At 35.7% G+C, this 10629-nt stretch overlaps 1 protein-coding gene across 1 annotated transcript in view; it reads right to left on the reverse strand.

Annotated features, from left to right (window-relative positions):
* The window catches only part of ttbk1a (tau tubulin kinase 1a), a 59742-nt gene extending 49211 nt beyond the window's left edge, over positions 1–10531 (reverse strand). Inside the window, exon 1 of the mRNA XM_052101860.1 lies at positions 9418–10531. The gene's annotated coding sequence lies outside the window, so the exon portion shown is untranslated. The remainder of the gene's footprint in view (positions 1–9417) is intronic.
* Positions 10532–10629: the final 98 nt, after the last annotated feature.

Raw genomic sequence — 10629 nt, forward strand, 5'->3', positions numbered from 1 at the left:
TGCCAACTCATGTGCCAAAATACTGACACCTGCACTGACGTACCCTTGACAAAAGGTATACAAGGAGAATTAGTGGCTAAAATTGGATGACTTGGAATATGAATGTCTGCATTTTTAGTTAGACTATTTGCAGACAGTAACAGAGATAAATGATGTCGCTGAAGATAATCTAAACATTGTAATCTCATTTGGTCCAAATTCACATGAGTTGGCAAAAGAATGTGAGCAGTGGAGAGTTTAATCACTATGCATTGGATTCTGAACACGGAGACACAACTGAAGTTCATAAAGCCGGCATTTCCACACTCTGCAGTGGTTGGTTATCAATGGGACTTTTATACTAGTTATACTAGCTGTGATTATTACAGCTACTGTCTTGAGAGCATGCAATAGAATTCGTCTTTGACCATGACGTCTCATCCCAAGCATTTTTGTCTAACTTTCTGAGTAAAAGGTGAGAAAGTCATAGCAGATGTTGATTTGTTTGTTGTATTTAACGCTTTTTTAAGTGTTTAAAATAGGGGTGCACCGATGTATCGGTTGCCGATATTTATCTGACAATTATCTACCAAATTACAACTATATCAGTAATAAGCATGAAAACGGCGATATGAAAAACAATGGTTTATTTATAATTATCTAGAAACACACATTGTGAAAACACCAAATGCACGATCCAGAAATAATAAAAGCCACAATTTGTAGAAGACAATAGTGTGAAATCCATTAATGCTGCATGATTGATTGAACTAAGCTTGAAAAATATGGCGGTGATTACGAAACCTCAAAAGGTTGTGTTTTAAAATATAATCTTCATTCAGCGCTTCAGTCAGCACTGTGCGAGCAAGTGGCGCCCTCTAGCTGTCTGAACGGCATTATCTATTATACCACTATAATACAGAATTTAAAAGGGGGGTTATTGTTTCTGTGATGTGGCTAACATTTCCATGAAATTGGTCATCTTATGCATGATATAAATGTGTAATATTCTATTTCTGTTGTACTGTTTTATTGTATTAACCCTTTAAGCTCTGAAGGTGTTTTTAAAGATTTCCTATTTCAATGGTATGCCAAAAATTTAAGTCTCAAAACTTGACAAAACAAAAACAAGGAAAGTCAAGTATAATTGTACAGAAAACATTTCACATTTTTTAATGATATAAATTATGATACATTCTGAGACTTTCAGCCTAAGAAACTGCTGAAAAATCACACAAACAACTGAGCCAAAATCTTTAATTTTTTTCTTATTTTTCTTATTTGACTTTATATATCTCTGGGTGTAAATAAAGTGGCTCCGAAAATCACATTTTGTTTTGTTCGCAATCATGTTAACTGTATCTGAGAAATATTTAGTGTTGATACAACAAAGCAACAAAAAGTTATAGCATTACAAAAATTATTTATCATAGCGTCCAAAAACGTCTCCAAGTGTCTAAAAGCCTCTCCAAACCCCCCCAAAAAACATAATAATTGTTCATAAAAACTACTTACACATGCAAAAAGAACTAAAGGTATGCATAGCATCCAGACATAATTTTAGTAACGAGATTTCACAGAATTAGTGCTTTTTGACTCAATGTGTCTGCATTGTGTCGTGTATTTGGTGCCATCTCCTGGTGGCCATATGTAACATTGTGCTTCATGTGGATTATCTAATGATCTATGCATCTGATTACCTATTAGATACATGATATTTTATGTTGCGTTTATGTGTCCTGAATTTACAAGCAAATTTATATTTTTTTATAAATTATCAAAATTGATTTGTCTGCAAATTTCAAAGCACTTGTTCATTTTTGGTCATAATGTCTGCATGCATTGTAAAGTAGAGCTTCTGAGCTTTCAAATTATACCCATTTTGAGTTGGTTAAGACTGTAGTTGTTCATATTTATTATTATTCTCGCGCCCGTCGGCAGGGGTTAAACTGCAAAAACAGAAGTGCCATTTTTTTTTTTAGAAGAACAAAATAATATTGTATTCATGTCAATCATCATGTTATCATAATTAGTTATTTTTTTTATATCTTTTTTTCATTGTGGCTCTCATAAAATGTTTGGCCTGTCCTGTGTTCAACTGATCCAATCCATTTTCAATGGAATTTTTTTTTGTTAGAACATTGAAAAAGCTTTTGTACCTCTTTCTACATTTTAAAGCATAATTCCATAGTAAAATCTGATGACAAATAAGATAATAGGAATCAGCCTATAGTTCAAATAGGTGAGTATCATGTTCAAATCGGTATTGGCCAAAATTGTTCATATGGCAAAATATCGGTCTCGGCCTATAGATTTTTGGTCAAATCAGTATCGGTCAAAAAATGTTAGATGGCAAAATATCGGTCTTGGCCAAAAATGTTCATATGGCAAAATATCGGTATTTGCCTATAGTTTTTTGTTCAAATCGGACAAAATTTTTCATATTGGTGCATCCCTAGTTTAAGCTTAAAGTACCCATTTTAGGCGATTTTTATAACTATAATGTAAAAGAAATTGCCAAAGAAATTAGCTCTATAAAAGGTGACTTCAGCCAAAAGGTGAGTAGTTTGTTTCCCTGAAAATGTCTAAACATCCTGAATGTCTAAACAACACTGAATGAGAAGCATCTTTGTAATAAGACTGAATAAAAGTATGAAAAGTGTGGAAATGCCGTTGCTTCATCCCCAAAATAAATGGAATAGACCTTAGGACACAGGGAGATCCTTAATAGTTTCTACATTAGATACTATCTTAGCTACCCTCACCATTACAAGCGACTTACTACTTACATAGCAAGAAAAGTTTGAAACAGTCTTAAGTGTGTTTGTTAGCGTACAGGCTGCAATGCTAGCAAAAGAGCTAAAGCATTAATCACACAGCTTGTCCCGCTATCTACATGTGAGCTTTCTGCTAAACTTGGTTTCGTTCCAGGGGACCCATGGGATGTGAGGTTACTGTGAGCAAAAAGCAGAGGGGATGTCATTCAGGTCACCTCAATGAATAAAGTAATCATTCAAATTCCTCTGAATCCCAGGGAAGGGAAGCGTCAACAGCCATTTTGTGATCAAACTCTGAAAAGTGAAGTGCAGCCACATTTCCAGGAAGGGAGAGGGGAACTATGAAAGATGGTGTTACACTCTCACCATGTTCACAAATCTCTTCAAAAACCTTACGTCTTTGACAAATATCTTGCAATTGACCAATTTAGTAGACGACAAAACCCTCCTTTGCAAGCCTACAAGCCAGAAAAACAAGAGAAGAGATTTGTTACACTTTCCAAATTCTTTTCAAAGCAATTGGTTTCAAGTATCTTGAATGCACTACAGTATGATTGTTGACTTTTGAAGGAATCTATTGAAAGAATATTTCAGGTTCAAAGCAATTTAAGTTAAATCGACAGCATTTGTGGCTTTATGATGATTACAACAATAAAATTATTTAGACTCGTCACTCCTTTTCTTTAAAAACTAAAATCGAGGTTACAGTAAAGCACTTACAATGGAAGTCAATGGAACTAATTTTTGATGGGTTTAAAGGCAGAAATGTGAATCTTATAATCAGGGCTGGCCCGTGGGTTTGTGGGGCCCTAGGCAAAATCATAAAAATGGGCCCCCCCGGTAGGGGTGTGCGATATATATTGCAATTGTTGTTTTAATGATATGCAAAATTATCGAGTGTCACTCATTTTCAAAAACCAATAAAAAGCTGTATTAAGTGTCCGCAAATTCACTGCATGCTGTAGCAAAGTAGAATACACTCACCTAGAACTTTAATAGGAACAGTATGGTCCTAAAAATAGTTCCCAATATGGTCTTCTGCTGTCGTAGTCCATTCGCCTCAAGGTTCGATGTGTTTGCATTCTTAGATGCTATTCTGCACACTACAAATGTACAGAGTGGTTATCTGAGTTACTGTAGCCTTTCTGTCAGCTCAAACCTGTCTGGCCATTCTCCGTTGACCTTTTTCATCAACAATGTGTTTCTGTCCACAGAACTGCCACTGACTGTATGTTTTTTGTTTTTGGCACCATTCTGAGTAAACTATAGTGTCTGTTGTGCATGAAAATCCAAGGAGATCAGCAGTTATACCAGTCAAACCAGCCTGTCTGGCACCAACAATCATGCCACCAATTTTCCCTATTGTGATGGTTGATGTGATCATTAACTGAAGCTCCTGACCCATATTTGCATGATTTTATGCAGTGCATTGCTGCCACATGATTGGCTGATTAGATAATCAAATGAATAAGTAGGTGTACAGGTGTACCTAATAAAGTTCTAGGTATACTACTGCACATGTGCATTCAGATCGTGATGTTGCACATTAGATTGCGGAGTGTATGACAGAAGTATAAAATGAGCGAAGAAACGGCGAGAGGAGATCATCAAACACCAACAACCCACACTAGATTTAATTGCTAGACGTGGGTCATCATCAATAGCATGAGGCGGTTTGGTTTTGAAAGGTCAGATGCTAGTCAAAAGACGCCAATCTGCAAACTGCCGAAAATCGGTTACAGTCAAAAGTAGCTCGACGACACCTGTTTCACCATCTTCGGACTACCCACCGCACCGAATATGAGGAATATAAAAAGCTTTGCGAGTCAACTGAACACAACACGCCTCCAGATGACAGGGTAAAAGCAAAAACACACACTCAAACTTTGGCCAAATCGTTTAGCAAAAACGTTCCTTACGACAGATGGCAAGAAATAACAAACGCTTTCACTAATTACGTCGCAAAAGACACGGTGACAATTCAAGTGGTTGAGAGAGATGATTTTAAACAACTTTTGAAGATGTTAGACCCAAGATACACACTGCCTGGGCATTTTTTTTTTTGTTGCATCTTTGACTATATGCTAAATTTTACAGAAGGATGTAATTTGTTTACAAATGCAATAATTGTTTTATTTTTTCTTGTGCTGTGTTTGAAAGAAGTTTGCATTTGGTGACTTTTATGACAACGTCATATTTTTGTTTCTTGCTTGTATGCTGCACAGTTCACCTTACAGCAGAGCGGTGTTTTGTATTGTTTTTACATTTAATTCTTCAGTTTTAAATAATAAAGAATAATAAAAAAATTAATTGATCTTTTCCTTCAATATATTGTTTGATTAATAAGATCAACAATCATTATCATGTTATGCTATTAATATGTTGTAAGAGGGAACTAGTACAATATAAGACTCCTACAAAACATTTTGAAGGATGCAAAATATCAACTGTTTATCGTTATCGGCAAAATCTATATAATTTTTTGTAAATATCGCATGCCAGTCATAAAAACGGAATTACCTATAAAATGTGTAATGTCACAGAATTTGACTAAATAAATGGATAAATGCACAATTAATCTAATTAAAATATGTTAATACGTTATATGACCTAGTGTGATAATTAAACCACAAAAGGCTGAGATTTAATTAAACAAATATACATGACTGCGTGCTTCAACAGGAAGTGAATGTGAGAAGCCGCTGCTTTACACTAACGGCGTCATTAACATCACATGAGCTCTGTGTGTGTATTAATGACAAAGAGCAGAGCGCTTTATTCACTGTGAAGTGTGCAGCACATGCAGACTATATATTTATAGAATTAAAGCATAGGCTTTTGCAGTTTAACAAGCACATTAGCGCATATGGGGAACTGCTTTCCCAGAGGTGAGAAGTGAAGCCGTCAAAAACATCTTGCTTTCCGTCAAAATGCCAAAATAAAAGCTCCATTTAACTAGAAACGTGAAATTGAAATATTAAATGCAAATATTAACCTTAACCTCTACATGCAATATTCAATAAAGTAGTAGTAGTAGTAGTAATAATGATAATATATAATTAATAATTGCATACTATTTAAGCTAAATTAAGCAAAATAAATAAATAAATAAAACGGAATAAAATATCGAGATATAATTTTTTTTGTAAATATCGCACGCCCCTACCCCCCTGGTATGAACATTGTCATAACTTTAAAACATCCATAGAACCACTGCAAACATGATGAGCACTAAAGAAGAAGCATATTACTGTATATAGCTCGGTAGATGACAAATAACATGTCCAATAGCTTTTTTGATGTTAGGTTAAAATGTACATGCATGCATAACGGAATATGTGTATTTTAAGTTACCATTTAATTGCCTTATTTTCATCACATTTCAACTTTTTTTCTAGAAGTACAAATAAACTAGTGTCTCAATTATAATGAGGTCATGGACACTGCAAGTATGATAATTACTGGGTTTACAACAAGCTTTGCATTAGGTATCATTAACAACGTATGATACAATTTTCCAGCATTTACTAATCTTGGCTAATGTCAATTTATGTCATTCGTGTTAGTTCATATTGTATTAACTACTGATTATTAAGTATTGTTCATTGTTAGTTCATGTTAACTAATGTAGGGTTGCCTAACCCTAATGTTAACAAATACAAGTGTACATGTTACCCATGAAAGTAACGAAAATGTAAGAAAATGCTGTTTAAAATAGATTTAAATAGTTTTAATTGTATAGGACGCTGCTGACAATGCTTGAAATTAACAATGTGTAAAAATGTATTTAGAAAAAGTTGGCAAGAATGTGTGCAGAAGTGAATAAAAGTTAAAACATCAGTAAAAATCATCAAGTGGGGAATTATGCATGCATAAAATTACATATTTTAAATAGGGCCTATAAACATGCTATCCTTTACACAAAATAAGCCTCAAATAGCCACAAAGCAACATTTGTCATAACTTAATTCCTGTTTCTGTCTGGCGTGCGCATTATTCAGCAAGCTGTGCGATCTGTGTCTAATAATACTGTTATAAGAAGCCACGCCCAGTTCCCAGTAAAGCTTCATGAATAAATTATGCAGATTAGCGTGTACTACATAGCTTTACTTCTTGCCGATTTAAGACACACTGCTGTAATTGTACTTGTTGTAAATTTCAGTTATTTGTGATTATTCAGAGCCCATTTCATACTTAATATTTTGTTTTCCGTTTTCACCGTCATTGTGATTTGTATGTTAAATGATCAGGTCCGTTCATGTTGCTCACTGCCTGATTGAGTGTGCGATAGTAAAACCATTGGACTGCAGAGAATTTCAAAATAAAAGTCATCCATGTTTCTTAATCTTATGACTTGCTCATTTATGTTTGGACATGTTAATGGGGCCTCCCGAGGCACGTGACGTCGGGCCCTAGGCAGTATAAATAATTTTATAAAAGCACTTACATTAAGTATTCTGTTAAATCTTGTATGATATGAGCTGTAAAGTTGTTTAAATTGTCATTTTAAGGTTTACGCTGTCATGGCAACAAAGTGGTAAAATTGGATTTAACTTTATTTTATCACACTTAAAACATGTTACCACAGATATTGTTTACGTCTTGTTTTAGGTCAGATTGGCCCCATTCACTTCCATTGTAAGTGTCTCACGGTCACCCAGATTAGTATTTTTTTGTTTTGTTTTTTAAGGAAAGGAGGGACGAGTGCTGTCAATTGATCTCAATTCTTGTTTTAAAGAAACGGTTCACCCCAAAATTGTAATTCTGTCGTCATTTACGAAAAACAGTTACACGTGTTGTTCCAAACCCATACGACTTCCTCTTTTCCGTGGAACACACAGGGCCCTATGATTTCCGCGATTTGGAAAACAAGGACGTTATCGCAAAATCCATTCATAACAATTTAATTACCTATAAAATATGAAATGTCACAGAATTTGACATATTTGGTATAAAGTAAATGGATAAATGCACAATCAATCAAATTAAAATATGTTAACATGCTATAAGACCGAGTGTGATAATTAAACCACAAAAGGCTGAGATTTAATTAAACAAATATACATGACTGCGTGCTTCAACAGGAAGTGAATGTGAGAAGCCGCTGCTTTACACTAACAGCGTCATTAACATCACATGAGCTCTGTGTGTGTATTAATGACAAAGAGCAGAGCGCTTTATTCACTGTGAAGTGCGCAGCACATGCAGACTATATATTTATAGAATTAAAGCATAGGCTTTTGCAGTTTAACAAGCACATTAGCGCATATGGGGAACTGCTTTCCCAGAGGTGAGAAGTGAAGCCGTCAAAAACATCTTGCTTTCCGTCAAAATAAAAGCTTCATTTAACTAGAAACGTGAAATTGAGAAAATGCGACAAATATTAACCCTAAACTCTACATGCAATATTCAATAAAGTAGTAGCAGTAGTAATAATGATAATATAGCATTAATAATTGCATACTATTTAAGCTAAATTAAGCTAAATAAATAAATAAATAAAACGGAATTTTGAAAGAAAATAACAACATATTTCATAACGCCCTAAACATAAAAATAAAGGTGAATGGGGACTGGATTCGTCCACCTTCAAAATATCAAAAAGCACCTCTGAAATATCCATACAAAGTAGTCCATGCGACTCGTATGCTATATTCTAAGTCTTATGAACCATGCAAAATTTAAGTCGTTATTCACTGATAATCTTCGCATGTATGTGTATAGTAACACAAGTCATATGGGCCACTTTGATAGCGTTTATTTTCTTAAATTGGAGCTTGACAGACCCAGCCCCCTTTCACTTCTATTATATGGAAGAGAGTGGCCAGTAACATTCTTTACAAGTCCTCCTTTTGAGTTTGGAACAACATCATAAATGTTGGTGAATAAATCATAACAGAGATTTCATTTTTGGGTGAACTATTCCTCTAAAATTCAGTTGTATTGTTGTCCTTTGGCTGTACGCCAGTTATCAAGGATTTGGCACATCGGATTGTGGCAGCAGGCCTCTGTACTGTCTAAATATCTCAAAGGGTGTATGTCAGGTCTTCTTGTGTTCTTTGACTTTTATGACACTCACCATCCATCTTAAGGCAAGCATGGGTCAGACAGAAACTCAATCCATAAGGATGAATGTCACAGAGGTCAGTTTGTACTCAATGCCCCAGAGAAAGGTGAGGCATGCATTATTGAATCATAAGCTGATGTGCAAAAAAGGAAAAATATGTGTCTTTGACTTGACATTACGAAAAGAGATTGCGGTAACGGAAGCCCTGTGAACTGAAGGAAACACAAAACATACTGGTATGTGCAATACAGTGAAATGGACACAGATCATACACAAAAGTACAGAACAATACAACACATACAGTACGGGACAATGAGAAAGACAAGACTTTAAATACAGTATATGCAATGCTTTTTTTTAATGCATCAATGTTGTGTTTGAAAGCATATAAACACAGATGTGGAGTAAAGTTTGTATGAAATGCATACAGTATGTTCAAACTGATTTACAAAAAGCACTATAACAATGTATGGCAAGTTTTTTCAGAGCTACATTTCATTGCAATCCTTACTCCAGATTATCTCACATGCTCTAATTAGAAAGGAAATATAGCAAAGCCCTGTAGCTAAAAGCAACTGGATGCAATGACCCTACCTGGCACAGAGACTACGAAAAGGAAGTCCTTTTCGTCGTTTTGAAATCTTCATTTGGGACCTCACGGTGACACAAACCATCAGCTTCTTTAAAAACATAAACCGCCCGATTTTTGCTTCTTATTCTTGATGCTCCATTGTGCACAAAATCTCTCCAGGTGCGCTCACATCACTAGCGGTTTTACTACTCAGAAACACCTGACTTGTCAAAAAGTCGAACCTGAATCTGTTACCCGTTACATTGTATTTTATGCATGTAATAAAGCACTCTTCAGCCGCACTGATAAATCAACGCTAATGTATTGCACACAAAAAACACCTACTGGAAGCGGTCTTAAAATTTAAAATAGCATGCATATGAAATTAAAACCAAGCAAACAGTTTATGGCATAAAGATCCAAGGTTATAGCAAATACACAGATCTGGCATGTGATGAGCGCTCCGATTCACAGCGAGCATCAGCAGCCTAGACGATGGATAATTAAGACTAATAATCCGTATATTATTCTATCGAGATAACCGAACCATCGAATGCATTTCGATGAATAAATAAAGTCCTAACGCAAGTGTCCGTTCGCGCATCCTTTGCGCTGGTCCGCACTGCAGCGCGTCAAACACCCATGCAGTGACTATTTAAAATCTGTAGAGGACGCAAGACGCTGATGAAATAAGCGGAACTAGTGAAATACAAAGGCTTATGAATATTTATTACGTTGCGTAGCGAGAGTACATCTGATTGGCTGATGGGAAACGTGCGCTAGCCAGCTGACCAATGAAGGGGCCGTTCACTCGAACATGGCCGTGTGGTTATAAAGTGAGATCCAGTGCGACAAGCGGAACAAAAGACGCGTTTTTTAACAGTCGAAGCTTTTTATTTATTTTACCGTGTCTAAAAAAGTGCCGCTACCCACGAGACGCCGCGCAACGGTTAAAGACGTCCGTCTAGAACGTGTTTACATTGAAAATCAGTGCGGATGGACGCGAAAATTTGTTCGGTGTGAACAGCCCTTTAAGAGTGTTGATTAGTTTCGTGACTGACGCCTTAAAAAGGTTACGAAGCAACATAAGCACGATTAATATTCATGAGAGGTGCCTTTGTCATATTAGTAGTATATGTAATAACATCCTCCGCGTTTTAAACATTGTATACTTGTGTTACGACAGTAAGTCACCGTTTGCGGATACCTTCTAAACGAATGTGGAGAGCCGTAAA

The sequence above is a fragment of the Xyrauchen texanus genome, chromosome 32 (assembly GCF_025860055.1).
Source record: "Xyrauchen texanus isolate HMW12.3.18 chromosome 32, RBS_HiC_50CHRs, whole genome shotgun sequence".
Classification (NCBI taxonomy): Eukaryota; Metazoa; Chordata; class Actinopteri; order Cypriniformes; family Catostomidae; genus Xyrauchen; species Xyrauchen texanus.